Genomic DNA, 18331 nt, shown 5'->3' with positions numbered 1-18331 from the left:
TTGTACATTTTGGAAATTAATCCTCTGTCAGTTGTTTCAGTTGCTATTATTTTCTCCAATTCTGAGGGCTGTCTTTTCATCTTGCTTATACTTTCCTTTACTGTGCAAAAGCTTTTAAGTTTAATGAGGTCCCACTTGTTGACTTCTGTTTTTATTTCCACTACTCTAGGAAGTGGGTCGTAGAGGATCTTGCTTTGATTTATGTCATCAAGTGTTCTGCCTATGTTTTCTCTAAGAGGTTTATGGTTTCTAGTCTTACATTTAGGTCTTTAATCCAGTTTTGAGTTTATCTTTGTGTATGGTGTTAGGAAGTGTTCTAATTTCATTCTTTTACATGTAGCTGACCAGTTATCCCAGCACCATTTATTGAAGAGGCTGTCTTTGCCCCATTGTATATTCTTGCCTCCTTTGGGAAAAATAAGTAACCCATGGGTGCATGGGTTTATTTTTGGGCTTTCTATCTTGCTCCATTGGTCTATATTTTTATTTTTGTGCCAGTACCATACTGTCTTGATGACTGTAACTTTGTAGTATAATCTGAAGTCAGGAAGGTTGATTCCTCCAGCTCCATTCTTCTTTCTCAGGACTGCTTTGGCTATTCAGGCTCTTTTGCGTTTCCATATGAATTGTGAATTTTTTTTTGTTCTAGTTCCGTGAAAAATGCCATTGGTAATTTGATAGGGATCACGTTGAATCTGTAGATTGTATTTGGTAATATAGGCATTTTTCCAATATTGATTCTTCCTACCCAGGAACATGGAATATCTCTCCATCTGTTTATGTTGTCTTTGATTTCTTTCATTAGTGTCATCATTTTCTGTGTACAGTTCTTTTGTGTGCTTAGGTAAGTTTATTCCTAGATATTTAATTCTTTTTGTTGCAATGGTGAATGGGATTGATTCCTTAATTTCTCTTTCTGATTATTCATTGTTGCTATATAGAAATGCAAGTGATTTGTGTATATTGATTTTATATCCTGAAACTTTGCTAAATTCACTGATTAGCCCTAGCAATTTTCTGATACTATCTTTAGGGTTTTCTATGGGCAGTATCATGTCATCTGCAAACAGTGAGAGCTTTACTTCTTCTTTTCTGATCTGCATTCCTTTTATTTCTTTTTCTTCTCTGATGGCTATAGCTAGGACTTCCAGAAATATGTTGAATAACAGTGGTGAAAGTGAACACCCTCATCTTGTTCCTAATCTTAGGGGGAATGCATTCAGCTTCTCACCATTAGGAATAATGTTTGCTGTAGGCTTATCATAGTAGGCCTTTACTATATTGAGGTAGGTTCCTTCTATGCCCATTTTTTGAAGAGTTTTAATCATAAATGGGTGCTGGATTTTGTCAAAGGCTTTTTCTGCATCTATTGAGATGATCATATGGTTTTTATCTTTCAGTTTGATAATATGGTATAACATTGATTGATTTGTGTATATTGAAGAATTCTTGCATCTCTGGAATAAACCCAACTTGATCATGGTTTATGAGCTTTTTTATGTGTTGCTGAATTCTGTTTGCTAAAGTTTTGTTGTGGATTTTTGCATCTATGCTCATCAGTGACATTGGCCTGTAGTTGTGTGTGTGTGTGTGTGTGTGTTGTTTTTGTCTGGTTTTGGTGTCAGAGTAATGGTGGCCTCATAGAGTAAGTTTGGAAGTGATCCTTCATCTGCAACTTTTTGAAAGAGTTTTAGAAGGATAGGCATTAGCTCTTCTCTAAACGTTTGGTAGAATCGTCCTGTGAAGCCATCTAGTCCTGGGATTTTGGTTTTCGGGAGATTTTTGATCATAGATTCAATTTCAGTCCTTGTAATTAATTGGGTTGCTCATAATTTCTATTTCTTCCTTGTTCAGTCTTGGAAGTTTGAACTTTTCTAAGAATCTGTCCATTTCCTCCAGGTTATCCATTTTATTGCCATATAGTTGTTCATAATAGTCTCTTATAATCCTTTGTATTTCTGCATTGTCTGTTGTAACCTCTCCTTTTTCATTTCTAATTTTGTCAATTTGATTCTTCTCTCTGTTTTTCTTGATGCATCTAGATAAAAGTTTGTCAATTTTGTTTATCTTCTCAAAGAACCAGTTTTAGTTTTATTAATCTTTACTCTTGCTTCTTTCATTTCTTTTTCATTTATTTCTGCTTGGTTCCTTATGATTTCTTTCCTTCTGCTAATTTTGGGGGGTTTTTTGTTCTTTTTTTCCAGTTGTTTTAGGTGTAAAGTTAGGTTTTCTATTCAATGTTTTTCTTGTTTCTTGAGGTAAGATTGTATTGCTATAAACTTTCCTCTTAAAACTGTTTTCCTGCATCCCTTAGATTTTGAGTTGTGTTTTCACTGTCATTTTTTTCTAGAAGTTTTTTTATTTCTTCAGTAACCTGATGATTATTTAGAAACATGTTGTTTAATCTCCACGTGTTTGTGTTTCTTACAGTTTTTTTGTTTCTTGTAATTGATATCTAGTCTCATAGCGTTGTGGTTGGAGAAGATGCTTGATATAATTTCAATTTTCTTAAATTTACTGAGGTTTGATTTGTGACCCCAAGATGTGGTCTATCCTGGGGAACGTTCCATGTGCACTTGAGAAAAAGGTGTATTCTTCTGCATTTGGATGGAATGTCCTGAAGATGTCAATGAGATACATCTCATCTAATGCCTCATTTAAGACCTGTGTTTCCTTATTAATTTTCTATTTTGATGATCAGTCCATTGGTGTGAGTGGAGGGTCAAAGTCTCCTACTATTATTGTGTTACTGTCAACTTCTCCTTTTATGTCTGTTAGTGTTTGTCTTATGTATTGAAGTGCTCCTGTGTTGGGTGCATAGATATTTACAATTGTTGTGTCTTCCTCTTGGATTGATCCCTTGATCATTATGTAGTATCCTTCCTTATCTCTTGTAATCTTCTTTATTTTAAGGTCTATTTTGTCTGATTTGAGGATTGCTACTTCAGATTTCTTTTGCTTCCCATTTGCATGGAATATTTTTCCATCCTCTCACTTTCAGTTTATATGTGTCTTGAGGTCTGAGGTGGGTTTCTTGTAGACAGCATATATATGGGTCTTGTTTTTGTATCCATTCAGCCAGTCTATGTCTTTTTGTTGGAGCATTTAATCCATTTACATTTAAAGTAATTATTGATATATCTGTTCCTATTGCCATTTTCTTAATTGTTTGGGGTTGATTTTGTAAATCTGCTTTACTCTCTTATATTTCTTGACTATTTAAGTCCCTTTAACATTTGTTGTAAAGCTGGTTTGGTGGTACTGAATTGTCTTAACTTTTGCTTGTCTGAAAAGCTTTTGATTTCTCCATCAATTTTGAATGAGGTCTTTGCCAGGTACAGTAATCTATGTTGTATATTTTTCCCTTTCAGTACTTTAAATATATCCTGTCATTCCCTTCTGGCCTGCAGTTTCTGCTGAAAGATCAGCTGTTAAGTGTATGGGATTTCCCTTGTATGTCACTTGTTGCTTCTCCCTTGCTGCTTTTAATATTCTTTCTTTGTATTTAATCTTTGTTAGTTTGATTAGTATTATCTTGGTGTGTTTCTCCTTGGGCTTATCCTGTATGGGACTCTTTGTGCCTCTTGGACTTGATTGACTATTTCCTTTTCCATGTTGGGGAAATTTTCAACTATAATCTCTTCAAATATTTTCTCATTCCCTTTCTTTTTCTCATCTTCTTCTGGACTCCTATAGTTTGAATATGGGTGCCTTTGATATTGTCCCAGAGGTCTCTGAAACCTCAGTTCTTTTCATTCATTTTACTGTTATTCTGCTCTTCAGAAGTTATTTCCACCATTTTATCTTCCAATGCAATGATTCAGTCTTCTGCTTCAGATAGTCTGCTATTGATTCCTTCTAGAGTATTTTTAATTTCAGTAATTGTGTTATTTGTCTCTGTATGTTTATTCTTTAATTCTTTTAGGTCTTTGTTAATTGATTCTTGCATTTTCTTCATTTTGTTTTCAAGGTTTTTGATGATCTTTACTGTCATTATTCTGAATTCTTTTTCAGGTAGTTTGCCTATTTCCTCTTCATTTATTTGGACTTCTGTGTATTTAGTTTGTTCCTTCATTTGTGTAGTATTTATCTGCCTTTTCATTAATTTTTTTAACTTATTGTGTTTGAGGTCTCCTCTTCTCAGGCTTCAAGGTTGAATTCTTTCTTGCTTATGGTTGGTCCAGTGGTTTGTGTAAGTTTGCGTAAGGGTGAGATTTGTGCTGAGCTTTTCTTTTTTTGTTTGTCTGTTTGTTTTTCCTCTGATGGGCAGGCTAAGTGAGATTGTAATCCTGTCTGCTGATGACTGGGTTTGTATTTTTTTGCTTGTTGTTTAGAGGAGGCATCCTGCATAGGGTGGTACTGGTGGTTGGGTGGTGCTGGGTCTTATATTACAGTGGTTTCCTTTGTGAGAGTTCTCACTGTGTGATACCCCCCAGGGTTAGTTCTCTGGAGTCTAGGGTCTCAGAGTCAGTGCTCCCACTCCAAAGGTTCTGGGCTTGATCTCTGGTCAGGAACGAAGATCCCACAAGTGGTTTGTTATGGCATTAAGTGAGAGGAAAACAAATATCAAAAACCAAGAAACCAAAGGTGAACCCCAAACAAATCAGGCAAATAATAATTAAAATAATGCTGCTGCTGCTAAGTCACTTCAGTCATGTCTGACTCTGTGTGACCCCATAGACGGCAGCCCACCAGGCTCCTCCATCCCCAGGGGTCTCCTGGCAAGAACACTGGACTGGGTTGCTATTTCCATCTCCAATACGTGAAAGTGAAGTCACTCAGTTGTGTCCAACTGTTCGCGACCCCATGGACTGTAGCCTACCAGGTTCCTCTGTCCATGGGATTTTTCCAGGCAAGAGTACTGGAGTGGGGTGCCATTTCCTTCTCCAATTAAAATAATGGAACATACACATATACATATACACCCATGAGCAAAGTCAAAACAGTCCAACAAAAATAAAGTACAGTAGATTGTCCTGGCAAACAAAGGAAATCAAAAATTATATTTACCAGTTAACAAAACTAACTAAAGTACAAACTGGAAAACAAAACTCAACGTGCAAAGTGGGGAATAAGGCAATGAAAACAAAACTAACAAATATGTTGAAAGGACAGGAAAGAAAGAAAAGAAAGAAAGAATAAATATGCAAAGTTAAGTAGAGGTAGATAAAGAAGATTTATATACATTAAAGATTAACTCCAAGGAGAAAAGAACAGTAGGAAAGGTAAACCAAGGAATAAATGTAGAAAAAATATAACAGGTTTTAAAAAATTAAAATTATAAAATAGAAAAAAGAAAGAAAAAAAAAAAAAGAAAAAAGGGGGAAAAATAAGGAAAACTCCACAGAACTGCAGAAGCCCAACGTAGAGGCAGAGGTTTATAGCAACAAGAAAAAATGTGACTGAGAAAAAAATCTCAAAAGCTTAATTAGATTTAATAGTGTCAACAAAACTGACAACTACAACAGAGGGGGAAAGCAGGGGTGGGGAAGAAAAAAATCCAAAAGATCTACAGAACAAGTCAAAGCATAAGAGTAATAAACGTTTTTCTTGAGTCATTGCTGTTAGAATCCTTGCCCTGGCTGGGAGTCACAGTCCACCTCACCTCCCTAGGATACCCTCCAGCCCTGTGCTGATCTCTGGACCTGCTGTGGGGGCAGCTCAGATTCTAATCTGGTCCTACTCTTGTGTGTTCTTGTCTCCAATGTCCACAGCTATCATAACTAGCGCATTTTCTTTTGTGGGAGCTCTCAATGACTTTCGTATATTCCATAGACACAGAGTCTGTCTAGCTGATCATGTGGATTTAATCTGCAGCTTATATAGCTGGTGGTAAGGTTTTTGGTCTTCTTCCTTAGCCACGCTGCCCTTGGGTTTCAATTGTGATTTTATTTCCACTTCTACATGTGGGTCGTCATTGGGGTTTGCTCCTGAGGCTGCCCTGGAGGACTTGGGTTTGCCCTGGGAGGGCCAGGTGTGGAGGTGGTGCAGCTGCTTGGGTCTCAGGGGTTCTGGCAGCACCAGGTACTCAGGGGAGTTGGCGGCTAGGGCAACAGGAACTATACTGCTCGAGAAGGGTATGGCAACCAGTATTGGCCAATATACTCCAGTATTCTTGCCTGGAGAACCCCACTCCCTGACAGAGAAGCCTGGCAGGCCACAGTCTACAGGGTCTCAAAGAGTCAGACACTACCAAAGCGACCCTGCGAGCATAGATGCAAGACTTTTTTTGCCTGTGGCAGCTCTGCCCTAGTGAGGGTTGAGCATGAAAGTGGCTCAGCTGCTTGACTTGCCGGGACCCTGGCAGTGCCAAGTGTGTAGAGACATGGACTGCCTCCATCGCAGGAGTTATGGCTCTATCAGAGTCTTTTTTCAAGCCTCTTGTAGCTGGTGATAAGAAGGTCTCTTTGGCAAATCTTTCTCCATAGCTCCGCCTGTTCAGGCACTTAGAGGGCTCCCTTGCCTGGGGTCCTTCTCTGTTATTCAGTGCGTCAGGCACTTAGAGGGGCCCCCCTGGCTGGGGTCCTACTCTGTAGATCGGTGCATCCGACACTTAAGGGCACCCTGGGTGGGGTCCTACTCTGTAGTTCAGTGCGGTCAGGCATTTGATGGGCCAGCCTGTCTATTGTTCAGCTGCGGGTGCTGGCACGTGGGGAGAGAGAGGCTGTGGTGATGGCTCCACACCCTACGTGTGACTCAGCAGTATCGCCTTGCTTCCATGGCTGCCTAACTTTCCTCTACAGGCATTTCCCATCAAAATCTCCTCCCTCACATCCCCTCTATCCATCTCTTCACAGTCAACAGCATCCCTTGCCCTGGGGTTGCTCCACAATCCCTAAACTCCAGCTCCCAGCTGCTGCACCTTCCAGGGCACCTGTGTCCCTGTCCGGGGTATGTATGGCTGCAACAAGGACTGTCTGATTCTCATTCCATTTAGGCTGCTACAGATCAGCTGTTTCACTTTCAGCCTTAAATGTTTCTCCTCTGATTCAGACAATTGCCCCAATGTTGGGATTGGACCCCTGCTTCAGTGCCCCACCCACTGAGGGCAGGTCCAGTCCTACTAACACTCCTGTTTTCCCCCTGCTTCCTTCATCCTACTGAGTTTTGCTTGATTCTATATATTCTTTTCCACTGGTCAGGTACTCCTGTCCACTCTCATATGGTATTCTGCATGCACTTCTGTGTCTGAAGGTGTATTCCTGATGTATCCATGGAGAGAGATGTATTCCACATTCAACTGCTCCTCCGCCATCTTGTTCTCTCTTCTGTATATTAATTTTGTATCCTACAACTTTACTGAATTCATTTGTAAGCTCTAATAGTTTTCTGGTGGCATCTTTAGAATTTTCTGTGTAGGATCAAGTCATCTGCAAATAGTGACAATCTTACTTATTCTTTTCCAATTGAATTCCATTTATTTCTTTTTCTTCTCTGCTTGCTATAGCTAGGACTTCCAAAACTGCCTTGAATAAAAATGGCAAGAGTGAACATCCTAGTCTTATTCCTGATCTTAAAGAAAATGCCTTTAATTTTTCACCATTGAGTATATTAACTGTGGGTTTGTCATGCATGGCCTTTATCTTGTTGAAGTATGTTCTCTCTATACCCACTTTCTGAACACTTTTTAATCATAAATGGATGCTTAATTTTATCAAAAGCATTTTCTCTGTCTGTTGAGGTGATCATATGATTGCTATTCTTCAGTTTGTTAATGTGATCTGCTATTTGCAACAGTGTCAATGGACTTGGAAGGCATGGTGCAAAGTGAAGTCAGGTGGAGAAAGACAAATACTGTATGATATCACTTACATGTGGAATATTTAAAAAGTACAGTAAACTAGTGAATGTAACAAAAAAGAAACAGACTCACAGATATAAAGGACAAATTAGTGTTTACCAGTGGGGAGAGCAAAGAGGGGAGGGACAACATGGAGCTAGGGGGTTAAAAGTACAAACTACTAGGTATCAAATAAGTTGCAAGGATATACTGTACAACACAGGGAATATAGGCAATATTTTATAATTATAAATGGAGTATAATCTTTAAAAATTGTGAGTCAATATATAATAACTATAACTATATAATATTGTACATTAACTATAGTTTAAAAAAAGATAGGGAATAAAAGGAAAAAAGATATAAGGACTGGAAAGTGAGAAACAAAATCATCTTTATTTGCAAATGATATAATTGAGTAGAAAACCTCAGTGAAATTACAGATAAGTTATTAGAACTAATGACAATTTTAAGAGGTGACTCAATGAACAAATAATATACAAAGTTAAGCTGCAATTCTAAGCATCAACACAAAGAATTAGAAAATGTGATTTTTTGTAAAAAGGCTTTACAATGTTATAAAAATTTTAGATACCTAGGAATAAACCTAACAAAAGATGTGTGTGGCCTTATAGCAAAAAATTATAAGACTTTATTGAAAAAATTACAGAAAACATTAAGATATATTTATGATCATAAAATATAAATACTCCTAAAATTAATCCAATCCTATATAACTCTAATTTTAATAAAAATCTCAGTAGATTTTTTTGTTATAGAGCTTTTATTCACTTAATAACTATTTATTGATTACCTAGTCCTTGCCAGATGCTATACTAGGCATGATAGAATATAGCAATGAGCATGATCATTATTTTTATGGGCCGTTGTCTAGAGGGAAAACTGACTTAAAATGAGCCAACAATAGTATGCGGTGTTGATTATAGGCTGTGTGCATGACATTTTACTGATGATAAAATTGAAGCTTAAGCACGTCAGTTGCCTTGTTCAGGATTGTAGAGCTGATACCAGAGCCTCTTCTTAAATCAAAGTCATGAAGTCTGACTTCAAAGATCCAGTTTTCCCCATGTCACCATACAGGTTTCCAAGATCTCCTTTGGCCAAAAGTTCAGCCACTGCATATTCCTCTGTATATCTTTATGGAGCCACAAATGCTTCTGAAACATCCACAGAGTATACATGACCTGGACACAAAGCTGCATAAGAGTTGCCGCAGCAACGCAGTGCGTGCAGTGTTCGCGAATGCCGGCGCCACGGGGCTCTGTGTTTAGATATAGTTGGCAGCTGCTGTACTGTGATTTCAAGGATGTTTCTCTAAAGGCTCTCCTTCCTGGACTATCTCAATTTTTGAAGAATTCCACAATTGGAGAGTCAGGCCCTAGGATTTCTAGGAAGATTGTGCAATAAGGGAAATGTCAGCAATCTTATTGTCTCCAATGCTGTTACTTTAGTGGGGCTTTTTTGTTTTTTTTTCAAGTGACTATGGTAATAATGACACAAAGGCTCAACCTTATATCATAACTAAGATTTTGCCACAGCCTGGCTTTATCGCCTGTAACTTGCCTAACCTTATTACCCAAATGCATTGTGAAGGGAACATCCTTGCATAACCATGCTTCAGAAATGGGATCTGAGACCTGTTCCCCCAGTCCTGACTAATGAAACCCTACAACTCACCTGGCTGGAGTCCTGGGCTACTACCCCATCTCACCTTCTGCCTTGACCTTGCTGTAGGAAGCTTCGGCAGGTAATTTAAGTCAAGTGCTTAAAACTCTCTTTTCAGGTTTCTGAATGACAGTGAATAACACCAATAAGTCAAACTGATGGAGACTAAATAGGAAGGAGAAGTAATGTTTCCTAATAAATAGGAATCAAGCCAAGAGCTGAGAAAAGTCTTTCTCTAGAGGGTGTTTTAATTCATAAACCTGAAAAATCGAGATTATTTTAAACAACTGGCTGTTTATTATGTCCAGTGAGAAAAAAAGAGAATATGGCATCAGGGACAGGTGTGAGAAAAAAAAAAAAAAAAAGCTCAGCAATATGTGATGGAGCAAAGAAATAATGGCTGCAAACTGTAAAACTGTGAAAAGCAGAATTGTTACTGCAGAAAAGAAAATCCAAAGGACAATGTCTATGTTGTAATGATCAAGAACTTGTCTCTTCAATCAGACAGGTTTGGCTTTAATTGAATTGCAATTTGGCTTTAATTGAATTACAATTCTGCCACTTTTCAGCTGTCTGACCTTCAGAAATTTATTAGAGCTCCACACATCATTCATAAAATAAGAATAATGGAGGATTAAATAAGATAATGCATTTATAGTGCTTCACGTAGTACCTAGCACATAGCAAATGCTTGGAAAACTAATGCCTGTTATTATTTTTATTCTAACCAGTAAAGTTGACATTTATTCTTTGGACTGAGGCATTCAGGATCCACTGCTAAAATGCTAATATCCCTGGGAAAGGTAGGTATTATTATTATTGTTGAGTATCTGCTTTGTACAAGGCAAGTTTATTAAATAACTAACTAAAAAGGAGGAAGAAACACCAGTATTTTAAAGACCTGTACCAGGCAGCCCAGGACTCCCGGTGAGCTGCAGGGCTTCATTAGCCTGGAGTGGGGGTACCAGGGTAAGGGGTATTTCCCTGATGTGACCATGGTAATACCAGATCAAGGGAGATCTGGGGCGGGGGGGTGGGGGGAAACACCAGTCTTCTGGCTCTTCCAATGACCATGTACGTGACTGACCTCACCATTGTGGAAGAATGTTGATGGCATTAGCAGACCACACTCTTTCGTGTGGAATTACAAATTTTTTTCCATGGCCTGTAGAAGATTCGTAGTCTCACTAGGGTTTCCTTTATCTTACTAGATTTGTCAACTCATATTCCCATCCTTGGTGGTGGTGGTTTAGTCACTAAATTGTGTCCGACTCTTGCAACCCATGGACTGTAGCCTGCCAGGCTCCTCTGTCCATGAGATTCTCTAGGCAAGAATACTGGAGTGGCTTGCCATTTCCTTCTGTAATCCATCTCCTTAGATACTTAATCTCCAAGTATCTCTGACAGAAAGACACAATTTCCCATGAAAGGTAATAGCATATCTAGGAAAATTGCCTTATTCATAGTATCTCTAAGATCTCAACTGGCTTGGTAAGTGATGGAGAAATAGTGGGAAATGACTCAGTTAAGTCATTTTTAGGTGGTGTGTATCTACTGATAAAGAAGAGGGTCATAATCCCAGGCGTCTCAGTGAGCAATAGGAGACTGCAGATGATGATAAGGAGACTGGGGCAGGACTAGAAGCCAATTTAAACCACGTCACACCTGGGCCTGGTTCCAACTTTCTTTGGAGCAGCGAGATGGCAGCATCTTTTCCTGTCTTCAAGTACCTAGGGACTTACACAGGATGTCAGTTACACTGGCCTGGCAACTTTGGATGACGAAGAGTGGATTTGCTGTGTTTCCCCCACAATGTTATATTTCCCCTGCTAACATCTCCCATTGTGGAAAACTCTAAACAAATGAAAATTAACGGGAATCCAACATTTTCCTTTCTATAGTGAAAAGTTTCCTTGATAAACTCCTTTAGGAAACTCCATGTCAGGGGGTTAGTGAATTGGAGAAAGAAAGCCTGAACACCACTGAAAAATGATTCTTAGCTCTATGTGTTGAAAATGAATATATAACCAAAAACTGTTGTGCATACAACAGGTTGCCTATAAAGCAATGATGATGAGCCATCTATACACCACAATATGGATGAGTCTCATAGATGAAATGCTGAGTGAAAGAAACCAACTGAAAAAGAGAACATACTGAAAGATCCTATAGGTAGAAATAAAAAACAGATTGGACCAATCTGGTCTGTTGGAAGTTGGGAGAGGATCTACCTTGAGGAGGTTACCTTTGACTCTTAAGAGGTAGTGAAGAGAAGATGCTCAGGTCCAATAACAGTGTTTCTTGATCTGGGTGCTAACTACACGGATGCATTCAGTTGGTGAAAATTCACCAAGCGGTACATTCGTGGGTGTGTGCATGTGCTAAATTGCTTCAGTGGTGTCCGACTCTTTGCAACCCTATGGGCTGTAGCCTGCCAGGCTCCTCTGTCCATGGGATTCTCCAGGAGAGTTGCTGTGCCCTCCTTGATACATACTAAGTTTATTTTCCACAGATTATAGCAACATGGGCTTATTCCTCTATGTCAGCCCTTAAGGAATCAGAGCACTTTGTCTTTTTCTTCTGAAAAACAACCTCTGCTTCTATTACCCAAAAAAGCATTTAACCACAATTGGTAAACAGGGAAGGGCTTCCCTGGTAGCTCAGCTAATAAAGAATCCTGGTAACTCAGTTGGTAAAGAATCCACCTGCAATGTGGGAGACCTGGGTTCGATCCCTGGGTTGGGAAGATCCCCTGGAGAGGGGAACAGCTACCCACTCCAGTATTCTAGCCTGGAGAATTCCATGGACTGTATAGTCCATGGGGTCACAGAGTCAGACATGACTGAGCAACTTTCACTTCTGAATGGTTACAAGGCATTGGCTTTTCCTTATAACATACCTCCCATGAAGACAGGTGTTTACTGCTGTTTATCTTATTTGATTTAAACCAAACTTTTTGAATTAAAAAATTTGAGTGTAATGTGAGATCTTCTGAAGCCATGGGACACATTCAATATTTAGCTGAAAAATTTAGTGGTTTTTATGTATTTTCACACAGAGGTGAATCATGGAAAGATTTTTTTCACTGTGAATTTTTTTCCCCTTGGACATCAGGTTTTTCCCCATGCCACCCCCCAAAGCCCCACTGAAGGATAAGTTCTTCATCAAAATACTCAGTTTTTATAGCATTTTCCCAAGATTAAAAGGGTACTAACATTTTTATAATGATAAAATTAATAGATGATTATTTTTTTTAAATTAGATATTACAAAAGATCATAATAAAATTTTTAAAGTTGCTTGAACTCCTAGAAAATAGTGCTTAAGAATTTGATATAAAATAAATATGCATACATATTCCTAAACTTTTTCCCTTTTAAATGCATGTATGGATTTTAATAAAAAGTGAGAGTCTAATGCCCTTTGAATAAAAATAAATACATTATATGCTTTCACACCATGCCTTTCTTTTATAGCCTTTACTATAGCATTCATAAAATGGTGATTTACATCATCATTAGTGTTGCTGGTAGTTAAGTGCCCTTTAGAGCTAGACTCCCTGGTCGTTACTTCCAGATTTGTCATTGACCAGAAATGTCATCCTGGACAAATTATTCTTGCTCCTCAGCTTCTTCATCTGTAAAACAGAAAAATAATATCTACCTCACAGGATTAGTGTAAGTATACCAAGGGAACATTTCATGCAAAGGTGGGCTCAATAAAGGACAGAAATGGTAACATAACAGAAGCAGAAGATATTAAGAAGAGGTGGCAAGAATACACAGAAGAACTTTACAGAAAAGATCTTCACGACCCAGATAATCATGATGGTGTGATCACTCACCTAGAGCCAGACATCCTGGAATGGGAAGTCAAGTGGGCCTTAGGAAGCATCACTACGAACAAAGCTAGAGGTGATGGAATTCCAGTTGAGCTATTTCAAATCCTAAAAGATGATGCTGTGAAAGTGCTGCACTCAATATGCCAGCAAATTTGGGAAACTCAGCAGTGGCCGCAGGACTGGAAAAGGTCAGTTTTCATTCCAATCCCAAAGAAAGTCAATGTCAAAGAATGCTCAAACTACCACACAATTGCACTCATCTCACACGCTAATAAAGTGATGCTTAAAATTCTCCAAGCCAGGCTTCAGCAATACATGAACTGTGAACTTCCAGATGTTCGAGCTGGTTTTAGAAAAGGCAGAGGAACCAGAGATCAAATTGCCAACATCTGCTGGATCATTGAAAAAGCAAGAGAGTTCCAGAAAAACATCCATTTCTGCTTTATTGACTATGCAAAGCCTTTGACTGTGTGGATCATAATAAACTGTGGAAAATTATGAAAGAGATGGGAATACCAGACCACCTAACCTGCCTCTTGAGGAATCTGTATTCAGGTCAGGAAACAACAGTTAGAACTGGACATGAAACAACAGACTGGTTCCAAATAGGAAAAGGAGTACGTCAAGGCTGTATATTGTCACCCTGCTTATTTAACTTATATCCAGAGTACATCATGAGAAACACTGGCCTGGATGAAACACAAGCTGGAATCAAGACTGCCAGGAGAAATATCGATAACCTCAGATATGCAGATGACACCACCCTTATGGAAGAAAGTGAAGAGGGACTAAAGAGCCTCTTGATGAAAGTCAAAGAGGAGAGTGAAAAAGTTGGCTTAAAGCTCCACATTCAGAAAACTAAGGTCATGGCATCTGGTCCCATCACTTCATGGCAAATAGATGAGGAAACAGTAAAACAGTGGCTGAATTTATTTTGGGGGGGCTCCAAAATCAGTGCAGATGGTGATTGCAGCCATGAAATTAAAAGACTTTCCTTGGAAGGAAAGTTATGACCAACCTAGATAGCATATTAAAAAGCAGAGTCATTACTTTGCCAACAAAGGTCCGTCTAGTCAAGGCTATGGTTTTTCCAGTAGTAATGTATGGATGTGAGAGTTGTACTGTAAAGAAAGCTGAGCACAGAAGAATTGATGCTTTTGAACAGTGGTGTTGGAGAAGTCTCTTAAGAGTCCTTTGGACTGCAAGGAGATCCAACCAGTCCATCCTAAAGGCGATCAGTCCTAGGTGTTCATTGGAGGGACTGATGTTGAAGCTGAAACTCCAATACTTTGGCCACATGATGCGAAGAGCTGACTCATTTGAAAAGACCCTGATGCTGGGAAAGATTGAAGGCGGGAGGAGAAGGGGATGACAGAGGATGAGATGGTTGGATGGCGTTACCGACTCAATGGACATGAGTTTGAGTAAACTCCGGGAGTTGGTGATGGATAGGGAGGCCTGGTGTGCTGCAGTTCATGGAGTCACAAAGAGTTGGACACGACTAAGCTACTGAACTGATCTGAAAACACATTGAACAAGGTATGTCACATATGAAACCCAAATGTATTAGCTGTTGACTTCTTTGCCTAATGTTTCATTTCCAGAAAGCTCCATGCATGCATGGACAACGTTGGTCTTGTTTCCCAATTTATCTTCAGGCTGGTATACCTAGTGCATGTCAATAATTCTTTACTGTTATTTTTAATAGCATTCAATAAGAATCTGTTGAATTGGTGAAGGATTACCTATTTACTGCTAAGGTATTCAATATTCATAGAGTAGTGGGGAAAACCCACATTTTAGGATCAAACAGATTTCAAAACTCTGTTTCTTCATCCTTAACTATTGACTTTCTTAGAGGGGGAGAGAGGTCAACATAATAAGCTTTACTAACCCTGACTTCCCATTTGTAAAATGGAGATGGTAATTTCTTCTTGCAACATTGCTATGTGTATTTGAGACAATTGTGTTAGCTTAACGATAGAGTAACTATTTCTTGAACAAATGTCACATTATAGTGTCCAAAGTATTACACTGTGTATAACCCAAAGGGGCATGATTCATGTGGAATACAACATAAATGGTGTTTCCTGGAATACACACTGCAGGAGGTATCACAGTGTACTTTACAGTTGATAAGAATAACAAAATAGCCCTGTATTAGAGTTTCTGAGGGTAGGATATTTTGGGTGTCCAACAGCAATCCCACTGCTGGGCATATGCCCCTAGGAAACCAGAACTGGAAGAGACACATGTAGCCCAATGTTCATTGTAGCACTATTTACATTAACTAGGACTTGGAAACAACCGAGCTGTCCATCAGCAGATAAGTGGATAAGGAAGCAGTGGTCTGTATACACATGAAATATTACTCAGTTACAAAAAGGAACCTGTTTAAGTCAGTTCTAATGAGGTGGATGAAACTCGAGCCTATTATACAGTGAAGTCAGTCAGAAAGAGAAAGACAAATACTGCATATTAATGCATATACATGGAATTTAGAAAGATGGTACCAATGATCTTACAAGTAGGGCAGCAAAGGAGACACAGATATAAAGAACAGACTTTTGGACTCAGTGGGAGAAGGCAAGGGTAAACATGTACATTACCACATGCAAAATAGATGACTAGTGAAAGTTCAATGCATGAAGCAGGGCACTCAAAGCTGGTGCTCTGGGACAACTCAAGGGATGGGGTGGAAAGAGAGGTGTGGGGGGTAGGGGTTCAACCTGGGGGAGACACATATATACCTGTGGCCGATTCATGTTGTTATAAGGCAAAAACTATCACAGTATTGTAAAATAATTATCTTCCAATTAAAATAAATTAATTAAAAAATTAAAAAAGAGCAATTTCGGGTTAACATTAGCTGCTGAGACCTTCTGAAGGTGGTATTTTCATTTCCATGGAAAATAGACATAGCTATAAATTCAGGCATACACACATGCTTAGTCATGTCCAACTCTTTGCAACCCCATGAACCATAGCCCACCAGGCTCCTCTGTCCTTGGAATTTTCCCGGCAAGAATACTGGAGCAGGTTGCCATTTCCTCCTCCTCAAGCGGATCTTCCTGACCCAGGGATAGAACCTGCCTCTCCTGCATTGGCAGGTGGGTTCTTTAGCACTGAGGCACAAGGGGAGCTGAGGACCTGGGGTTAAATTCAAACCTTTTAAATTCCAAGTTCACTATTTTCTAAAACCCAATAAATACAGAGACATTTATGACTCTGTAACAGAGAACAAAGGGCACAACAAACTGAATACAGGTTTCCCTGATGGCTCAGTGGTAAAGAATCCACCTAATAATGCAGGATTCAGGAGTTCGATCCCTGATCTGGAAAGATCCCCCATGCAGTGGAGCAGCTAAGGCAGCGAGCAGCAACTACTGAAGCCTGCATGCCTAGAGCCCATGCTCTGCAACAAGAGGAGCCACCACAATGAGAAGCGTCTGGAGAGTAGCCTCCATTTACCACGACTAGAGAAAAGCCTATGCAGCAATGAATAGGCTGTCCAGCACAGCCAAAAATAAATTAATTAAAAAATTATTTTAAATCCCACATTTATCTTTTTAAAAAGCCAATTGAATAAATGTTTGCGTCAGTGTGTGTGTGTCAATGTTTGTGCTAACTGCTGGTTTATCGTTCAACATTGACCAGATGCTCCAGAGCAAAGGAACATCAACTCAGTTCTACACCCCCATCTCTGTCCTTCATCCTGGGGTAGATTCTGTTCAGCTGGCATCCACAGTCAGGACAGAGTCTCAGACTACAAAGAGAATCTCCTCTTCAATCAGATGAACAGGATATTTGGCAATAACAAGCTGCTTCTGAGCAAAAGTGAGTTTCTTGGCATGTGCCTTGTCAGTATTACAAAGCTGAAAGTTAAACTTATCTCCATTTATAGCAGCACACCCTGTTGCCCCAACATCTTGGTCGTTTGCCTCTGCTATTGTCCTGGGGTGGTGGGCATGAGTCAGGATTCCAGCCCGCAGGTTTTCCCAGGACTTTCTTACAGGCAAAATCTGAAACTGATGAGTAGTCACAGGCTGACACACGAAAGGGCCAGCCTGGGGACTGGAGAGCACTTGGTCAGGGAGTCCTCAGCAGAGCCCCGGGAATTGCATTTCAATAGAGCAGGAAGGGGAAGTGGTGGCCTATAACCTCAGGGAATATTTCCAGATGACCCACCCAATCTTTTTCCTCCTTTGGGGAAGTGGCTTAGCCCAGAACAGCACTGCCCTTGAGAGAAATGAAAATCCTAACCAGGAGAAGCAGACCCTTGCTGGGGAGGGAATAATTCAGGGCCATCACCAGATGCTGTTACAATTTTTAAAAGCTCTCAAGTGTTGGCGAGAATAAATGATCTTGGGTTAACTGTAACTAGAATATTGGCTTCCTCTGTGTGTAAGTTTCAGTTCCCCCAAAGAACAGAAAATATACTGAGGTTACAGCAAGAGGAATTTAAGCAAGATATAAAGGAGAGCTTCCTGAATACTAGTTTAATCACATTTGGGACTTTTTTTTTTTTTCAGAGAAGAACTGTTCAGAGTCCTTCCTGAAGAAGGAATGTTAGAATAATCTTGTAGTTAACCAGACCTCTGCAAGGTTTGGATCCATGCTGATATGTACTCTGTTATTCCTGTAATCGGGACTTCTCTGATGGCTCAGTGGTAAAAAATTTGAGTGTGATGCAGGAGACCACCTGCAGTGCAGGAGATGTGGGTTCCTTCTCCAGGGGATCTTGCCCACACAGGGACTTTCAATGAATATCCAGGACTGATTTTCTTTAGGATTGACTGCTTTGATCTCCTTGCTGTCCAAGGGATTCTCAAGAGTCTTCTCCAGCATCACAGTTCAAAAGCATCAATTCTTCAGCACTCAGCCTTCTTTATAGTCCAGCTCTCACATCCATACATGACTACTGGAAAAGCCATAGCCTTGACTAGATGGACCTTTTGTCAGCAAAGTGATATCTCTGCTTTTTAATACACTGTCTAGGTTTGTCATAACTTTTCTTCCAAGGAG

General features: G+C 39.5%; 1 long non-coding RNA gene across 1 annotated transcript; it reads left to right on the top strand.

Annotated features, from left to right (window-relative positions):
* Positions 1–9037: 9037 nt before the first annotated feature.
* Positions 9038–17739, top strand: LOC110125250 (uncharacterized). The gene is made up of 3 exons (XR_002310002.2): positions 9038–9548; positions 10198–10269; positions 16964–17739. It is a non-coding gene; the product is annotated as an uncharacterized lncRNA (long non-coding RNA).
* Positions 17740–18331: the final 592 nt, after the last annotated feature.

Source organism: Odocoileus virginianus, chromosome 11, assembly GCF_023699985.2.
Source record: "Odocoileus virginianus isolate 20LAN1187 ecotype Illinois chromosome 11, Ovbor_1.2, whole genome shotgun sequence".
Taxonomy (NCBI): domain Eukaryota; kingdom Metazoa; phylum Chordata; class Mammalia; order Artiodactyla; family Cervidae; genus Odocoileus; species Odocoileus virginianus.
The sequence above is the reverse complement of the archived record's forward strand: the minus strand, read 5'-3'. Positions and strand labels throughout refer to the sequence as shown.